The following is a 16,906-nucleotide window of genomic DNA, read 5'->3' on the forward strand; positions in this document are numbered from 1 at the left end:
CTAAAACAACAATCCTAAATGTATTTTATAGCCATATATAAATGTACTTTATATATGGCATCTGACAAAAAGAAATAACGAAAACAAGAAAACAAACTGATACGGACCCGAGCAGAGAAGCAGCGTGGCCTAGGGGATACAGCATGGATGTGGGAATCAGAAGGACCTGGATTCTAATACCGGCTCTGCCACTTGTCTGCTGTGTGACCTTGGGAAAGTAACTTCACTTCTCTGTGCCTCAGTTACCTCATTTGTAAAATAGGGATTAAGACTGCAAAATGAGGATTGATCGAGCCCCACCTAGGACAGTGACTGGGTCCAATCTGATTAGCTAGTATCTACCCCAGCGCTTAGTACAGTGGCTGGCACAGAGTAAGTGCTTAACAAATACCATTAAAAAAGATCAGAACCCTAAATTCACTGAGCCTCATTTTGCATTAATCCCAGAGCCCAACTGGGTTGAACTGATCAGCAAAGAGATTATTTGGGCCCACAGGTCTGCCTATGTGTGCTCTGCCAAGAACTTAAAGATGGCTCAAGCAAGAAGCATTTTGATCTTAAACTTGTAAAAAGAACTGAAGATTAATCAATGACTTTCATTGCACATTTACGTAGCACACAGCACTGAACTAAATACTTGGGTGAGTACAGTACAATAGAGTTGGTAGACACATTCCCTGCCCACAAGGACTTCCAATCTAGGGGAAGAACAAAAGATAGAACCAGACAGTGCTAGCTTTCAAAACGCTGGAAGTTTTTCCAGAGAGGAGATGAGCAATGAATTAGGGATGGCCTCTTAGGGGCCTGGACGTGTTTCCAGAAGGACTTCGATGATGAGGCGAGCCATGGGGAGTGAAGGGGAGGAGCATTCTAGGAAGGAGGGAGGGTGCAGGCATTAGGCAGTCTGTGAGAGAGATGAGAAAGGGCCAGTGAGTGGGTTGGCTCGACGGGAAATGTGGATCTGGTTGTAGTGGCAGTCTTGGTTTGGTTCACCATCCTAGAATCTCCTCATGATGCCCAGATTATTGAACAAATGAGGGCACAGACAATGGAGAGCCTTGGGGGAAGGGGAAAGAGGGGGAATTGTGCTGAATGGCATTAAAGAGTGATGGAAGTTTGAGACTCAAATGAGACCTACAAAAGCTGGCAAATATGTGGAGAAGCAGCGTGGCCTAATGGATAGAGCCTGAGCCTGGGAGTCAGAAGGACCTGGGTTCTAATCCTGGCTCTTCCACTTGTCTGCTGTGTGACCTCGGGCAAGTCCCTTCACTTCTCTGTGCCTCATTTACCTCATTTGTAAAATGGGGATTAAGACTGAGTGCCCCGGGTGGGACAGGGACTGTGTCCAACCTGATTATCTTGCAACTACCCCTGCACTTAGTACAGTGCCTAGAATATAGTAAGTGCTTAACAAATACCATTAAAAAAAGATAAAAGAAAGAAAAATAACATACTGGAAAATTTGCCAGCTACTAATTTCTGACATAGCCCAGGACCCAAAAGCACTGCCTGATATTACGTCTAATTGCTGCAGGTAAGTCCAATTCATTGCCCAGCACTTCCTCTCCAGGTCCTCCAAGATAAGACGGGGTAGTTCAAATGTGTGCCAAGATGTTCAAAGGGATTTAGTCTACTTCAAGGTGTGTTATGAAGGGGAAAGAAAAAGCAGTTCAACTTAAAAAGGATAAGTGGCTTTTTTTTTAGAAAGGTGAAAAACAGCAGACCAAACTTCCTTCTGTAGCCTCCTACAAAGATTAATAATCATATTACAACTTCCTTATTTAGCCAACATAGTGATGTTATGTTTTGAAGGACTTTACTACAAAATCAAGAGTCTGCTGATGCTATTGTTACAGAAAACAGCACGTAAAGAAATATCAATTTATTTTTCCAGAGGCACTGGAAAAAAAATCCCCATTTCTAACACGGAAGTCAGTCGGATCATGTACTACTCCACAATACAGCTGCCCAGGATACATCCCCATTCCTGAAGAACATATTTTGACTGTATTTACAAAAAGCACATCACTATTGGTGAACTTTATCCCTGCTGAGACCGAAAAGGCTGAGGTATTTGACAGTTCCTACAATTCCACACACACACACACACACACGCTTCCATATCATGATGACTTTTCATACTCTTCAAGAGCTGGAAGTTTCAGAATTTGTCTCTCAATTCTCAGCTCCAGCTCAACCTGCCTGTTACAGTGGTCTACTACCATTCAAATGTCACAAGGTATTGTCTGGATTTACTCTGTAGTCACCACAGCTTTAAAATACGGCTCGAATCCACTTTACAACATTCTACACCCTTGCCTTCTTACTGGCTCACTGCACTCCATGCCCCAAAGAGAATACCACTGGCAGAGAGAGAGTGCTACAAGCACCAAGAATTCCCAAGCCCCGGTTCTTGGTCCTGAAGTCTCCAGATGGGGACTAAGTTGTTTTCAATGGGACCCTCGACCATCATCAGCTGCCCCACAGTCCCTCTCAGCTCTCATTGAGCCGTCAACTCCTTAAGCAGTTCATTCACTCATTCAATCATATTTATTGAGAGCTTACGGTGTGCAGGTCACTGTACTAAGCGCTGGGAAACTACAATTCAGCAATAGAGACAATCCCTGCCCACAACGGGCTTACAATCTAGAAGGGGGGAGACAAAGGGAGTAAATAGGCATCAATATAAATAAATATAATTATAGACATGTACATTTATATATACAAGTGCTGTGGGGCGAGGGAGAGGGGGGTATTCATTCATTCATTCAATCGTATTTATTGAGCACTTACTGTGTGCAGAGCACTGTACTAAGCGCTTGGGAAGTACAAGTTGGCAACATATAGAGATGGTCCCTACCCAACAGCAGTCTAGAAGGGGGAGACAGACAACAAAACAAAACATATTAACAAAATAAAATAAATAGAATAGTAAATATGTACAAGTAAAATAGAGTAATAAATATGTACAAACATATATATAGGTGCTGCAGGGAGGGGAAGAGGAAGGAGGGGGCTCAGTCTGGTAGAGCAAAGGGAGCAAATCAGGGCAACGCAAAGGGGAGGGGGAGCTGAGGAAAAGCGGGGCTTGGTCTGGGAAAGTGCCTCGGAGGAGGTGAACCCTCAGTAGGGCTTTGAAGGGAGAAAGTGTGATTGTTTGGCAGATTTGAGGAGGGAGGGCATTCCAGGCCAGAGGTAGGACGTGGGCCAGGGGTTGACGGTGGGACAGGTAAAAACAAGGCACAGTGAGAAGGCTAGCAACAGAGGAGAGGAGTTCGTTTGCTGGGATGTAGAAGGTGAGAAGGGAGGTGAAGTAGGAGGGGGCCAGGTGATGGAGAGCTTTGAAGCCAACAGTGAGGAGTTTTTGTTTGATACAGAGGTTCCACAGGAATATTTTCAGCTCAATATTAAAGCTACAGGTCCGTGAGGCCTTTAAAATAAACACCTTTTTAAAGCCACAGCTTGTTTTCATGAATACGGCCATTTCTATTTCATAAGGAACACTGTGCAACTACAAAGGGTTTAAATTTAATCGCTCACAAGAGGTTTCAACAGTGAGATAAAATCAGAAGCCAGCTTAAGGCCAAATAAGATCCTAGTTTGGAAGCTGTTTGTTTACAGTGAAGCAACATGCTAAGCTGCTTTTTCAAAACTTGTCAATGAAAAGGGGTATTTTACAGGTGAAAACAGCCTTGCAAAATACATCTTATTCAGGCCCAAGTTTGCGGTACCCTGCATTTTCTACAGAATAACCGTCTTGAATATTTTTTAAGTATACATAAGAAACTGGCAAGGCAAACTCATAAAAATATTGTTGCTAAGAGAATCAAAAGCTTACACATGCAGCACATTAGGAGACACATGACTAACTGGCCTAAAATATTTGACCAAATTTGGTCAGCTGATTGTGGCATATACAGCAAGAAACAAGATAGCTAAAATATACTTCCAATATCTTATCTGAGATTCTTAGTTTCAAGTTTCTCTTGACTGTTCACTCAGACTGATTATCTGCAATAATAACGGGCTGTTTGAAGACACTATTGCCATCACATTTCAGGTACAGATGGATTTAACTGGACTTTGCCAATTACTAGAAATGACTTGTCAAATGATACAACAGCTGTTATAATTAAAAGGAATCTGTTTAAATCAGCTTCAGGGTCAGTGTTTCCCCATCCTACTCCCTACCCCTTCAATAGGGCTTAGTACAGTGCTCTGCACATACTAAGCGCTCAATAAATACGACTGATGATGAATAGGGACCTGGGAAGGGGAGGAAAAAAAAAAAGGACATGAAATCGAAAGCAAAAAATTGAAGGAAATATTCAACACCATGTAACTGCAATTCATTTATTTACTTCATAACTTACACATAGGAAAAATTCAGAAGTTCTTGTGAGTCAATTAAAATACTGCAAGTTTGTTAAGCACAGGTAAGAAAATATTTGAATAGTTGAATGAGATGATGCTCAAAGGTTAACCTTTTCCTTCAACATGTAGCTGGCTCAGAAATTGATTTTTTTTGGTGCCTACCTCTCAAAATTGAATGTTTTCTTCAATGCCATGGAGGATGCTGGGGAAGATATTTTACATTAAGGAAAGGACTCATACGGGGAAGATAATTACATTAAGGAAAGACCTCATATGGGGAAGATATTTTACATTGAGGAAAGTGGAAGATTTTGAGTAAGTTTACTGCTGAGGTGCACATCCCAGCAGCCCAGAGAAATGGTACAGGACAGATAATGGCCAGACAAAATGGGCACCGCGGTCAAGCAGGAGCGTCCCCCTGAGCAGAAGTTAAGATAGACAGGAACAGATGTGGACAGATGTGACACGTATTGAGCTTGAGGGGTCGTACAAAAAGAGCCCAGGGGAGAGTCGGGGCTGTGGGACTTTCCTCCCCACTGGGAAGACCAACCATGGTCTCTGGCGGCTGAGTCAGCGGGCTGTGGGGCGCACTGCCCGAGAGGGGTGGAGAAGCTCCCGGGTGCCAAGCTGGGCAGCCCGTCTCCCGCTCCGCTACTTGGACATCGTGTGGCCTGTGGAAGGAACCCCCAATCTGACCTTCCCACTGACAATGACTGGCGATTTCTGACATTCCCTGATGTCGATGTGGAGAGCCTGGCTGGGGCTTCCGAGGATGGGGGCTGGGGGAGCAAACCCACGGAAGATACTCCCTAGGGGCTGGACACAGACACAACTGGCCTTCAACGATGAGAGTTCAGGTTTGGCCACAGGCCAGCGTGGATGAAAGGGAGTTAGGGAATTGGACCAAACCTGATAGTAGGGGGTGAGACAAGGACATCCTTCCCTCAGCTCTTGTACTCCACCTACGGCTTTGTTGACAGGACAGACATTTTCTCCACCTCCCCTTTTCTCAATAAAGCACCTTTCAAAGATAGATTCTGAGAGGAAAAAAAAATGACTCAGGTTATGTCCAAAACGGCATGTTCAGCAAACAATGCTCGGATTGCTGGAACAATCACGCCATAAGGAATTAACAACAGGCAGGAAGTGTGGCCTAGTGAACTGAGCATAAGATTGGAATCCTTGCCCTTTCCTCTACTCCCAAATGGATTCCACCCTGGTCTGAGATCTTGTACCATGGGTAGGCAACTTATCAGCCTCCTCACTCATTTCTCTTCCTCTATGTTATACTACCGCCACTGCAGGAGATCATCATCAGGAAACGACATGGCCTACTGGGAAGAACACACACCTAGGAGTCAGAGGACCTGGGTTCTAATCCCAGCTCTGCCACTTCATTCATTCAATCGTATTTATTGAGCGCTTACCGTGTGCAGAGCACTGTACTAAGTACTTGGGAAGTACAAGTTGGCAACATTTAGAGACGGTCCCTACCCAACAGTGGGCTCACAGTCTAGAAGGGGGAGACAGAGAACAAAACAAAACATATTAACAAAATAAAATAGAATAAATATGTACAAATAAAATAGAGTAATAAATACGTACAAACATATATACATATATACAGGTGCTGTGGGGAGGGGAAGGAGGTAAGGCAGGGGGGATAGGGGGGAGGGGGAGAAGAAGAAGGGGGCTCAGTCTGGGAAGGCGTCCTGGAGAAGGTAAGCTCTCAGTAGGGCCTTGAAGGAAGGAAGAGAGCTAGCTTGGCAGATGTGCGGAGGGAGGGCATTACAAACCAGGGGGATGACATGGGCCGGGGTTTGACGGCAGGACAGGCGAGAACGAGGCACGGTGAGGAGATTAGTGGCAGAGGAGCGGAGGGTGCGGGCTGGGCTGTAGAAGGAGAGAAGGGAGGTGAGGTAGGAGAGGGCGAGGTGATGCAGAGCCTTGAAGCCCAGGGTGAGGAGTTTTTGCCTGATGCATAGGTTGACTAGTAGCCACTGGAGATTTTTGAGGAGGGGAGTAACATGCCCAGAGCGTTTCTGGACAAAGACAATCCGGGCAGCAGCATGAAGTATGGATTGAAGTGGGGAGAGACAGGAGGATGGGAGATTGGAGAGGAGGCTGATACAGTAATCCAGATGGGATAGGATGAGAGCTTGAACGAGCAGGGTAGCAGTTTGGATGGAGAGGAAAGGGTGGATCTTGGCAATGTTGTGCAGCTGAGACTGGCAGGTTTTGGTGTCACTTGTCTGCCGTGTGACCTTGGGCATGCCACTTTACTCCTCTGGGTCTCAGTTCCCTTATCTGTAAAATGGGGATTAAATCATCTTCTCTCTGACAGACTGTGAGCTCCTTGTGGGACAGGGACTATGCCCAACCAGATAATCTTGTATTTACTCCAACACTTAGTACAGTGCCTGGCACACAAGTAAGCACTTTTAACAAGTACCGTTAAAAAAAAGTGTCCTTCAGAACACATCTCTCTACTCAAAACCTCCAATAGCTTCCCATTTCCCCTTCACCTCAAGCAAACACTCTTCACTTCTTTCATATCAGCATTCTTCACCCTCTACTCTCCAACTCCCATTCTCTGAGACTGTACACTCGTTATAGGCAAGGGAACGTGTCTGCTAATTCTGTTATTCTATACTGTCCCGAGCACTTAGTATGGTGCTTGGCACACAGTAAATGCTCAATAAATACCATTGATTGATTCATTCATTCATTCTTCCCAAAGTCACCTTCAACTGCCCTTCCCTCTCATCTCTTCCACTTCTGTCCTCATGTTGTTCCCCTTGCTTGGAACTCTCTCCTCCAGTAAATGCACCAGATCAAGTTCTCCCTATCTTCAAAGTCACCCTAAATCCCACTTCCTCCAAAAAAGCCTTCCCTGATGAAATACAAACATCTTGAAATGAACGAACCCCAAAGTTGCATGTTCACTTATCTATCCTGCCTCCAATATTTGTAAATCTCTCCCTCTCTGTCTGTCTTCTCCTTTAGAATGCAGCTCTCATGGGCAGGGAATGTATCTTGCCATCTTCATGCATTATTCCAAGAACGTATTAGAGTATAGTGTACCCAGTGGGCATCCAATGCCATTACTACTTCTAGGAGATTTGGGTTCTATTCCCAGCTATGTCAACACCCTGCTGGGCAAAGTAGAGCAAGTCACTACCTCTCTGTGCCAGTTTTCCCCATGAGTAAAATGAGGGTTAGATGCTTGCTCCCCCTACCTCTTAAAGGGTTAGCCCCATATGATCCGCCTTATTTACCCTAGCACCTAGCACAATACTTCTCATGTAGTAAGGGCTCAATACTTCAATTGTGAGCTCCATGCACGGCAGGGATTTTGTCCAATCTAATTAAGCTGTATCAACCCCCAGGACTTAGAACAGTGTTTGATACATAGTAAACACTTAACAAATATATATATATATATATATATATATATATATATATAAATTTAAAAAATAAGTAAAGTAATAATATATTTGCTGTATCTAGGTGCTGCCAATGGGCAGGAAAAGAATAAAGAGGCTTTGCTTTGTTTCCTGAAGTTCTAGATCTGCTCCAAAGGATAAGGTCTCCCAAAGTTTGAATCCACTTTCCAATTCACAGAAAATATTCTTCAAAAGTCTATTTAGCAGTACTCTTGTTAGGGGACATTGGAGAACGGTGATACATCCCCAGTTCTCACAGTCAGCGTTTTCCCTTTATTCAGAGAAACCACAATTGTTACCCTTACGATGACCTGGAGTATTTTTGCCATTTTAAATGCTAAGGAAAGCAGTTGCTCATATCAAAGTAGCACAAACACTCCTCACTTGTAAATTACAGAAAGAATGGCAATTGATTATTCCCCCCACCCCCCCTCCATTTTAAAAGCACTGGACAACATTAAATATTTCCTTGAAAGTTGGAGGTGAAGCCCGGGCCTTCACATGCTAGTTGATTCTCTACATTCTGTACAGCTTCCTCATCAAGTACTGAAACCATGTTCACAAGACCACTGAAGTGTAGTCGCCATAGTACACGGATTCCCTCAGGATCAGCATCAACAACATTTACTAAGTGCCTTACTGTGCGCTGAACCTTATGCAGGTAGCAAGTGCTTGAAGAACATACAGAATAGTGTAGTCTACAAGTGAATAAATCATTTCAAAGAGCTAAAACTACATGAGTGCTGAAGGTTTCTGCAGGCAGGTATGCAGAGGAAAGAGAGATGAGGCATTAAAGAAAGCGGGGAATGACTTCTACAGCAGCAGTATATGACCTGGGAGTCAGAGAACCTGGGTTCAAATCCAGACTCTGCCACTTGTCTGCTGTGTGACCCTGGACAAGTCACTTAATGTCCCTGTGCCTCAGTTTCCTCACCTGTAAAACAAGGATTAAATCCTACTCCCTCATATCTAGACTGTGAACCCCATACAAGACAGGGACTGTGTCCAACTACCTTGTGCCAACCTTGTATCTACTCCAGTGCTCAGAAGAGAGGTTGGCAGATATTAAGTGCTTAACAAATACCATAATTAATCAGGAAGACTAGGAAGGACAAGAAAGGTGTGGCACAGCAAAGCTGAAGCAAGGGCAATCTTTTTTTATGGTGTTCATTAAGTGCTTACTCTGTTCCAGGCACTGTTCTAAGCGCTGGGGCAGATACAAAGTAATCAGGTTGGACAATAGTCCCTGACCCCATTTTCCATATGAGGCAACTGAGGCCCAGAGAAGTTAAGTAATTTCCCAAGGTCACGAGTGGCAGAGCCAGAATTAGAACCCAGGTCCTTCTGACTCCCAGAGGCGAGATACACCTGCAGCTCACTTTGTGTTTATTGCTGCCATTGTATTTTCTGTTACTTTGTCCTTAGCCTTTCAACCTTTCCTCCTGTGCCCATGGTCAACTTCCCCTTCCCAGTTTAGACTGCAAGATGCCTTTGGGCCACAGACTATGTATATTCTGTGCTCTTCTCTAGCACTTAGCTCACATTACCATTCAGTGAACAGAAGCCCAGGGGTCAGGGTGTTCTAAGCAGATGGAAAATTCTTCCATTATATCATGCTGTTTCCAAGATCCTTCCGAAACCACGTCTCCTCCAGGAGGCCTTCCCTGATTAATTGATCTTCATTCATTCATTCATTCATTCAATCATATTTATTGAGCGCTTACTGTGTGCAGAGCACTGTACTAAGTGCTTGGGAAGTACAAGTTGGTCCCTACCCAACAGCGGGATCAAGCCTATTTCCCACCAATTGTCATGTGAGTGTCTCCACATGACCTAAGCATTTGAGTACTCACATAACCCCAGTGGACTTCTGTACACGCCTTTCCACTCCACTGCCCCCTCCACCTCTGACTTACTGCCTGTATCTGTCTATCTCTCTATATCTGTAGATTCTCTGCTGTTCCCTATTATCCATTACCCGGGGACTGAAATAAAAGCCAAAGACAGTAGGAACATGACTGTCAAAGAGAGATTGTGAGTGGCTCCACACAAACCACTAGCACTTTAATCAACTCCTCCACATAGGAACTAAGTCCTAGGTCTCAGAACCAAGGCTCATCCATCCATAGTTCCTGACTGTTTCATTAACAATCACTGTGGTATTTGTTAAGCACTTACTAAGCAGTGCAAGGGTGGGCAAAATAATCAGGTCAGACCCAGGCCAAAAGCTAGCTATTACACCTTCAATTTGAGTCCTTTCATCAGCTCTCTTAAACTGTAGTTAGTCTGTTTGTAGCTGAGAGCTAAAGACGTCATATCTTTCCCTAAAGAGACACAACCTATACTGGGTAAAACAACAGTTTAAAAAAAATAAAACAAACAAAACCCCGGATTCAAATTAGGAATTGAAAGCCTTCACTGCCAGTTTAGGGCTGTGATAGCACAATTCACCTTAAGGATAATGCCAATCAGGCAGGGGCAGGCGTGGGAGGGAAGAAGGGGAAAGATTGCAAAGTGCCTGTGAACATGTGCACACACATGAGCCATTTATGGCAGAAATAACTGCATTTTGGTGGCTACACTGTGCCATAGCTCCACGAACTGGCAGCCACTGCAGTCTCTGATGGCCGGCTAGTGTCAAGGCTGCCCGCTGGACCTTCCGGAACCCCCTAGGTGGTTTTTGGGTCAGGATCCTTCCCATGGCCCAGTCCCAATGGGCCTGTTTCTCCTACTGCAGACCCAGGTCTAGAACCCAGGTCTCTTGAGGCCCTCGGATGGACTCTTTTCCCTGGATCAACAATGGGGCTATAAACCATAAGCAGCAAAATCTGCAAATACTGTAGTTGCTTCTCTCTCTCTCTCTCTCTCTCTCTCTCCCCCTCCCCCCCCACCTCAAAAGGAAATATTGGAAGCAAATGGTTGCCAGCCAAGATTGAAGAATTCCTTCTATCCCAAGCCCTTCCATGAGCTTCATTTTCCTACCCAGAACCACAAAATCAGAAAACATAATGAAAGGAACAAAAAGATAGCATCTGGTTCAATCCCCTGTCTCCAAGTACATGGCTGTCTAAATCAACTAGGACTTTGGAATGCTTATTTTTTTTTCATTAAAGATGTTCAGAACACTTCACGATTTCCCTTGACGGTTTTATGAGGACAGAATCCAGAGTGAGTACAATATTTTCATCAGTTAAAAATAATTTTGCATTGTAAAGTCAGGAAGCTATTTTATATGCTTAAACATTTTATTAAGCAAATAATAGCAAAGGACCATCAGTCCTGTATCACATTTGGGCCTACAAGTTAGCATTGTCAATCAACCAATGTTATTTATTGAGTGCTCTTACTGTGTGGAGAGCACTGTACTTAGCTCTTGGGAGTGTACAATACAACAGAGGTGGTAGATACGTTCCCTGCCCACAACAAACTTATAGTCTAAAGGGGGAAACAGACTTTAATATAAACAATCTGTCAATAGTACTTGAGCTCCTTCTGTGTGCAGAACACTGTACTAAGCACTTGGGAGAGTACCACACAACAGAGTTGGTAGACATGTTCTCTGAATTGTTACATGCACGTAAGTGCTGTGGGGCGAGCTTAGTAGTCTGACAAGCTATGACAAGCTGCTCAAGATATTGCTCACTGATTAAATTCTAACCCCTATTATATTCCAAGTATATCGTAGAGCCTGAAATGGGGTGTAAATACTTTCCAACCAGCAAGGCAGCAGTTCACTTTTCCATCCCCTCACTATCCCACAACCCTCACACGCTGTTTTTCATTTTACCACCAAAATAAAAACCTGTGATCTCTCGTGCAGAGAGATGGACATCCATACAACCATCCAGATTCCTTTAAACTTCACTAGTACTACCACTAATTCCACCCTCTGTCCTTTTTCAACAGGAGTTACTTTGGGATGCTTCCTACTCTACTCTTCTTAGATTGTGAGCCCACCCCAACCCCCTACCATGGGACCGAAACTGACTAAATCATTCAATTTACTGTGTGCAGATAACTGTACAAAGCGTTTGGGAGAGTACAATATAACAATATAACGGACACATTCTCTGCCCAAAACTCCTGCCAGTGAATGCACTACCAGCGCTTAGTAGAGTGTTCAGCACACAGTAAATGCTTAAAAAATACTATTCCTACTACTATCACCTGCATTTGAGCTGGGGCAATTAAGGCAGAAAGAGACACCAAACTAGTGAGAAGAGAAAGTTATGAAAGATCAGGGTTGAATTGAGCGGTATGTACCACTCTGGAAAGACAAGGGGAGGTTTGCAGGGGTGGGGGGGAGCTGGTAAAGCCAGGGGAACTAAAGGCTATGTTCTGGCAGACAAAACAGAAAAAGGCTGAAGGAAATGGGATGAACATATTACTGGTTGTAGCGTGAGCTGAGGCAGCTGAGATCTGGTAAGCGACACTCTCCAGGAGTGTAGAAATCTCTTTCCCATGACCTTTTCAAATCTTCCCGTAATCTGCTTTCGCAGTATGAGGTTCTGATAAACACATCTCTCCAAATTACAAATTCCTTTTTATCAAAGGGATACAAGTTCCAAGAAAACGAATAGGCTTTTCTTTTAAAAAAAAACAAACTGTACTTAAACCAAGGACAATCGTCAATGTAGAAGACACTTTCCGGAATTGAGCACATTTAGTTCTGCCATAGTATGTGCTGTCACACTTTAAAAGAATTATGATAACTTGCGTTTTTTATGGTAGTCGTTAAGCACTCTTTGCCAGAAACTGTACTAACCACTCAGGTAAATTTAAATTTCCAGGACAGATATACTCCCTGTCCCACATGGGGCTCATAGTCTACTAGGAGTAGGACTGAATCCTCACTCTACAAACAAGGAAGCAGGTACAGATTTGTCCAAGATCACCCAGCAGACAAATGACTGAGCCAGAATTAGAACTCAGCTCTTCAGATTCCTAGGCCGGTGCTCTTTCCACTGGGCCAATGCACCTTTTATTCTTTCAAAGGCACAAGTCTGCTTCGATACAGCGAAGTGCCACATACGAAAGTTCTATACTGCAAGTTTTATTTTATGATGATTTGGGCAAGAACGCAGGCCTTGCTTTATGGTAAACCTGGGTGCATTCATATGTTAGAGGAGCATTACCCACTGGTGCAAAATCTGTCTCAACATACATAGTTCAAAAAAATGAAATAGGGGTAAACTGAGACATTTATCTGGCTAATCCACAGGCTCATTTCCCTTACAATATTGCCCTCACACCTGAGTTGCCTTGAATTTCAGAAATTTCGGGCCTCTTAGAAGTCTTTGAATGACCATCTTTCTTCTCTAAAAGTACAAACCTTGCAAATTGGTCATTCACTTAAAATTGAATTTTATTAATGCAACAATAGCTAAACAATCAAATCGGGCTGCTAGAACTCAAACGTGGAGAAGAAAATTGAAATTAAAGACCAGCTTTAAAATCAGGACCTCCTTAAATATTGAACCTCTAGCGAATAAAATTTAGCCTAATTCAATATATGAACCAAAAGTCACATTAGGAATCAATCTTTTAGCTAACATTCCAAATTCCCTAAACTCCTATAAAAAAGGGTTACTGTTACCCAAGTTCTCCAAGGGACACATCAGCTGATCACTCTTGATAGCTGCACCCTAGTTCTCTTGGGATTCATCGTTAGCAAATTTGAAGGGGCTGCACTCCGGGAAGTCAGGAATCAGGCTCTATCCTTCCTGTGGAACTATGGAGGCAGAACCCTTCCTCTGGAATAGTAATAATAAATAATAATAGTATTACTATTACTACTAAAGGTATTATCTGTTAAGTGCTTGCTATGTGCCAAGCATAATCAGGTCAGATATGGTCCCTAGCCTACAATGAAGGGGAGGAAGAACAGGTATTTAATCCCTAATTTCCAGATTAGAAAATTAAGGCACCAAGAAGTGACCTGCCCAAGATTACAAAGCAGGCAGGCAGCAGAGCTGAGTTTAAAGCCCAGGTCCCCTGACTTCCAAGCCTGTATTCCTTCCACTAGGCCATCCTTCTCAGTTTCTAGACAAAGTCTTGCCAAAGAGATCACAGTGTGGAGGAAAAGGCACTCTCCTCAAGGATGGCAAAAATGGCAGGTGCCCAAACCTGGCCTTTCTGTAAACCCTCAGAAACCTCAGCTGACAATAAGCAACGTTCATTTTTCCAAAGGTAGAAAGGGTCATGCCACGAGATTACTCTAGTAAAGGGGTCAGCTGTGTTCCCCCCCACCATTTTTTTTAAACAAAAGAGCAATATTCACTGAACCTTGAGAGGAGCTGGTGCACAAAGCCACACAATGTATAACCCCCACCCCGCCATGTGATGTCATTCTATCAGGCTGCTCAGCACATAAATGGGATGCTGTCATTGCACTGAGCAGCTGCTTCAGGAAGCAGTGTGACCTAGTGGAAAGAACACGGGCCTGAGAGAGAGAAGGACCTGGGTTCTAATCCTGGCTCCGCCAATTCTCTGCTGTGTGACGGGTGGGCAAGTCACTTCACTTCTCTGTGCCTCAGTTACCTCATCTGTAAAGTGAGGATGAGACTGTGAAACCTGAGTGCAACTGACCCAATTATATAGTATCTATATAGTAGTACAGTATAGTATATAGTAGAGTACCTGGGTACCTGGCAGCGAGTAAGCGCTTAAAAACTATCACAATTATTATTATAGCAATAGGTGTTGCTCCCAAGGGAGGGGGAGAGAGGGAAGGGAAGAACAGGAGCCAAGGATGGCAGGAGGGGGAAGAAAAGGGAGAGGAATGGAGGAGAAAAGGTGAGTGGATGAAGGACAGGATGATGGGCCAGCACTTGAAGTGGACCTCTGAGGTAGAGGGGTCTAGATCCCTCGTTTTCCAGGGGTCAGCACCCAACAGAGGAAGGCTCTGGGAAGGCTTCCATCAGCTCAGGGGCTGCCTTCTCCGCTCCCTCTCTCCCTTCCCCACCCCCTGCAACGATGGGCTCCATGTCATCTGTGGCGCCTTTAGGGACGGTTCGGTAACACCACCAGGCACTGTGGGTTGCTCGAGAGCCACATTTATTTCTAGCAAGCTGGAAAGCAGTGTGGCCTAGTGGATAAAAGCACAGCCCTGCAAGTCAGAGTTGCTAGGTTCTAGTCCTGACTCCACCACTTGTCTGCTGCATGTGACCTCAGGCAAGTCACTTCACTTCTCTGGGCCTCAGTTTCCTCAACTGTAAAATGGGGGTTTGATACCTGTACTCCCTCTTGACTGTGAGCCCCATATGGGACATGGACTGTGTCCCACCTGGTGAACTTGTATCTATCCCAGTGCTCAGAACAGTGCCTGATGCACAGTCAGCGCTCAATATCACAAAAACAACAACAAAAAGCCTGGCATAGCTCTAGAGCCACTGGCTGCCTAGCACTAAGAGTCTTGGTGGATGGTCCTGAACTTGATTCCCGGAAAAGGTTGGAAGAAGGAATTCACTAAGAGCATTTTCCTTTTTGGGAGGGTACTTTCAGGCACTGACATGGGTCGTCTACCTAACACAATGGATGGCCTGCGGTCCAGGCAGGCTGCGTGGACCTAGAAACTGCCTAGAGGAACTGACTTGGCGTGCCAGTGGTTTGTGCAGCCTCACTCGCATTCTCTCGTCTAGAAGCAGCGTGGCTCAGTGGAAAGAGCACGGGCTTTGGAATCAGAGGTCATGGGTTCAAATCCCGCCTCTGCCAATTGTCAGCTGTGTGACTTCGGGCAAGTCACTTAACTTCTCTGTGCCTCAGTTACATCATCTGTAAAATGGGGAGGAAGACTGTGATCCCCACGTGGGACAACTTGATCATCTTGTAACCTCCCCAGCACTTAAAACAGTGCTTTGCACATAGTAAGTGCTTAATAAATGCCATTATTATTATTATTATTATTATTTATTACCAGTTGTAGATGGGAAAGGGGACAGCACACCCGAATTTCACACGGTGAACGATGATGATAATCCTATCTGGTGAGTGCTTACGATGAGCCAAGCACTGTTCTAGGTGCTGGGGCAGACACAGATACAGGATGATCAGATATAGATACAGGTCTGACCCCAACTCTGTGCCAGGTAGGGATCACAGTCTATGGGGGAGGGAGAACAGGTATTGAATCCTTAAGTGCTTAGAACAGTGCTTTGCACATATTCAGCGCTTAATAAATGCCATTAAAAAAAATGAGAACTTGCCCATGGTCACCCAGCAGCCACTGGCGGAGCCAAGATTAGAACCCAGGTCCTCTGGCTCCCACATTTACAATCTATCTAGAGAGAAATGGCTGAAGAAAGGGAAGGCACTGGGCTGTGGAATTATTCAATGCACCTCTAGGTTGATGACCTAGGCCAGCAGTAGCTAGCAGTAGCAACTCATCCTCTACTGTACTCGCCCAGCGCTCAATACCATTGAATGACTTCAGAACAGACTTAGACAAACATGCTTCTGACTAAGCATTTTGCTAGAGTCTGTATTGCACTGGCCCACACCAGAGACAAAAGTGTTAGCAAGTTCTAGATCTGTGAGCATAGGGACCAATGTTTCATCTGGGGTGTGGGGCAAAAACAGGTAGGAATTTTAGGAGGGGTGAGGACTGGGAGGGGGAAAGCTTCAAAGAGCACGTAGGCTGGAAAGGCCGGAGAGTCACCATGTCGGGTCTTTTCGGCCCTGTTTGGACACTCTCAGTTCTTGACAGAGACCTGGGATGAGCAAGTCTGGGAGTCTAGCTCACAAAGTGGTGTCCCCGCCCCTCAGGGAGTGTGACTTTTCTATCATTTCAGACATGCGGGCCCCCAAAAACCTAGGCTGATCTGCCTGAAATCTCCAGAGAGGATTAGAATAGCATAGCCATAGAAATGCTGATCTGCCTGGACCTGGCCTTCTTCTTTAGAGCTAGCTCCGTTGGCTTGTCCCTGAATGGGGTTTAGATCAGGGCAGTGAGAAAGAAAACCAGAGTCAGGGCTGGACGGTAGACCAATCGAATCGACACGTACTGTTCACTGCTTTATATACTATTTTGAGGGGGAGACAGAGAAAAGAGGCTGGAAAGGGGGAAAATGGAAGGAAAGAGGGATCTA

General features: G+C 44.6%; 1 protein-coding gene across 4 annotated transcripts in view; it reads right to left on the reverse strand.

Annotated features, from left to right (window-relative positions):
- PPP1R12A (protein phosphatase 1 regulatory subunit 12A) overlaps nt 1-16,906 on the reverse strand; it is a 150,119-nt gene that overhangs the window by 90,041 nt on the left and 43,172 nt on the right. The gene's annotated exons all lie outside the window — the stretch shown is intronic.

This window comes from Tachyglossus aculeatus, chromosome 14 (genome assembly GCF_015852505.1).
Source record: "Tachyglossus aculeatus isolate mTacAcu1 chromosome 14, mTacAcu1.pri, whole genome shotgun sequence".
NCBI lineage: Eukaryota > Metazoa > Chordata > Mammalia > Monotremata > Tachyglossidae > Tachyglossus > Tachyglossus aculeatus.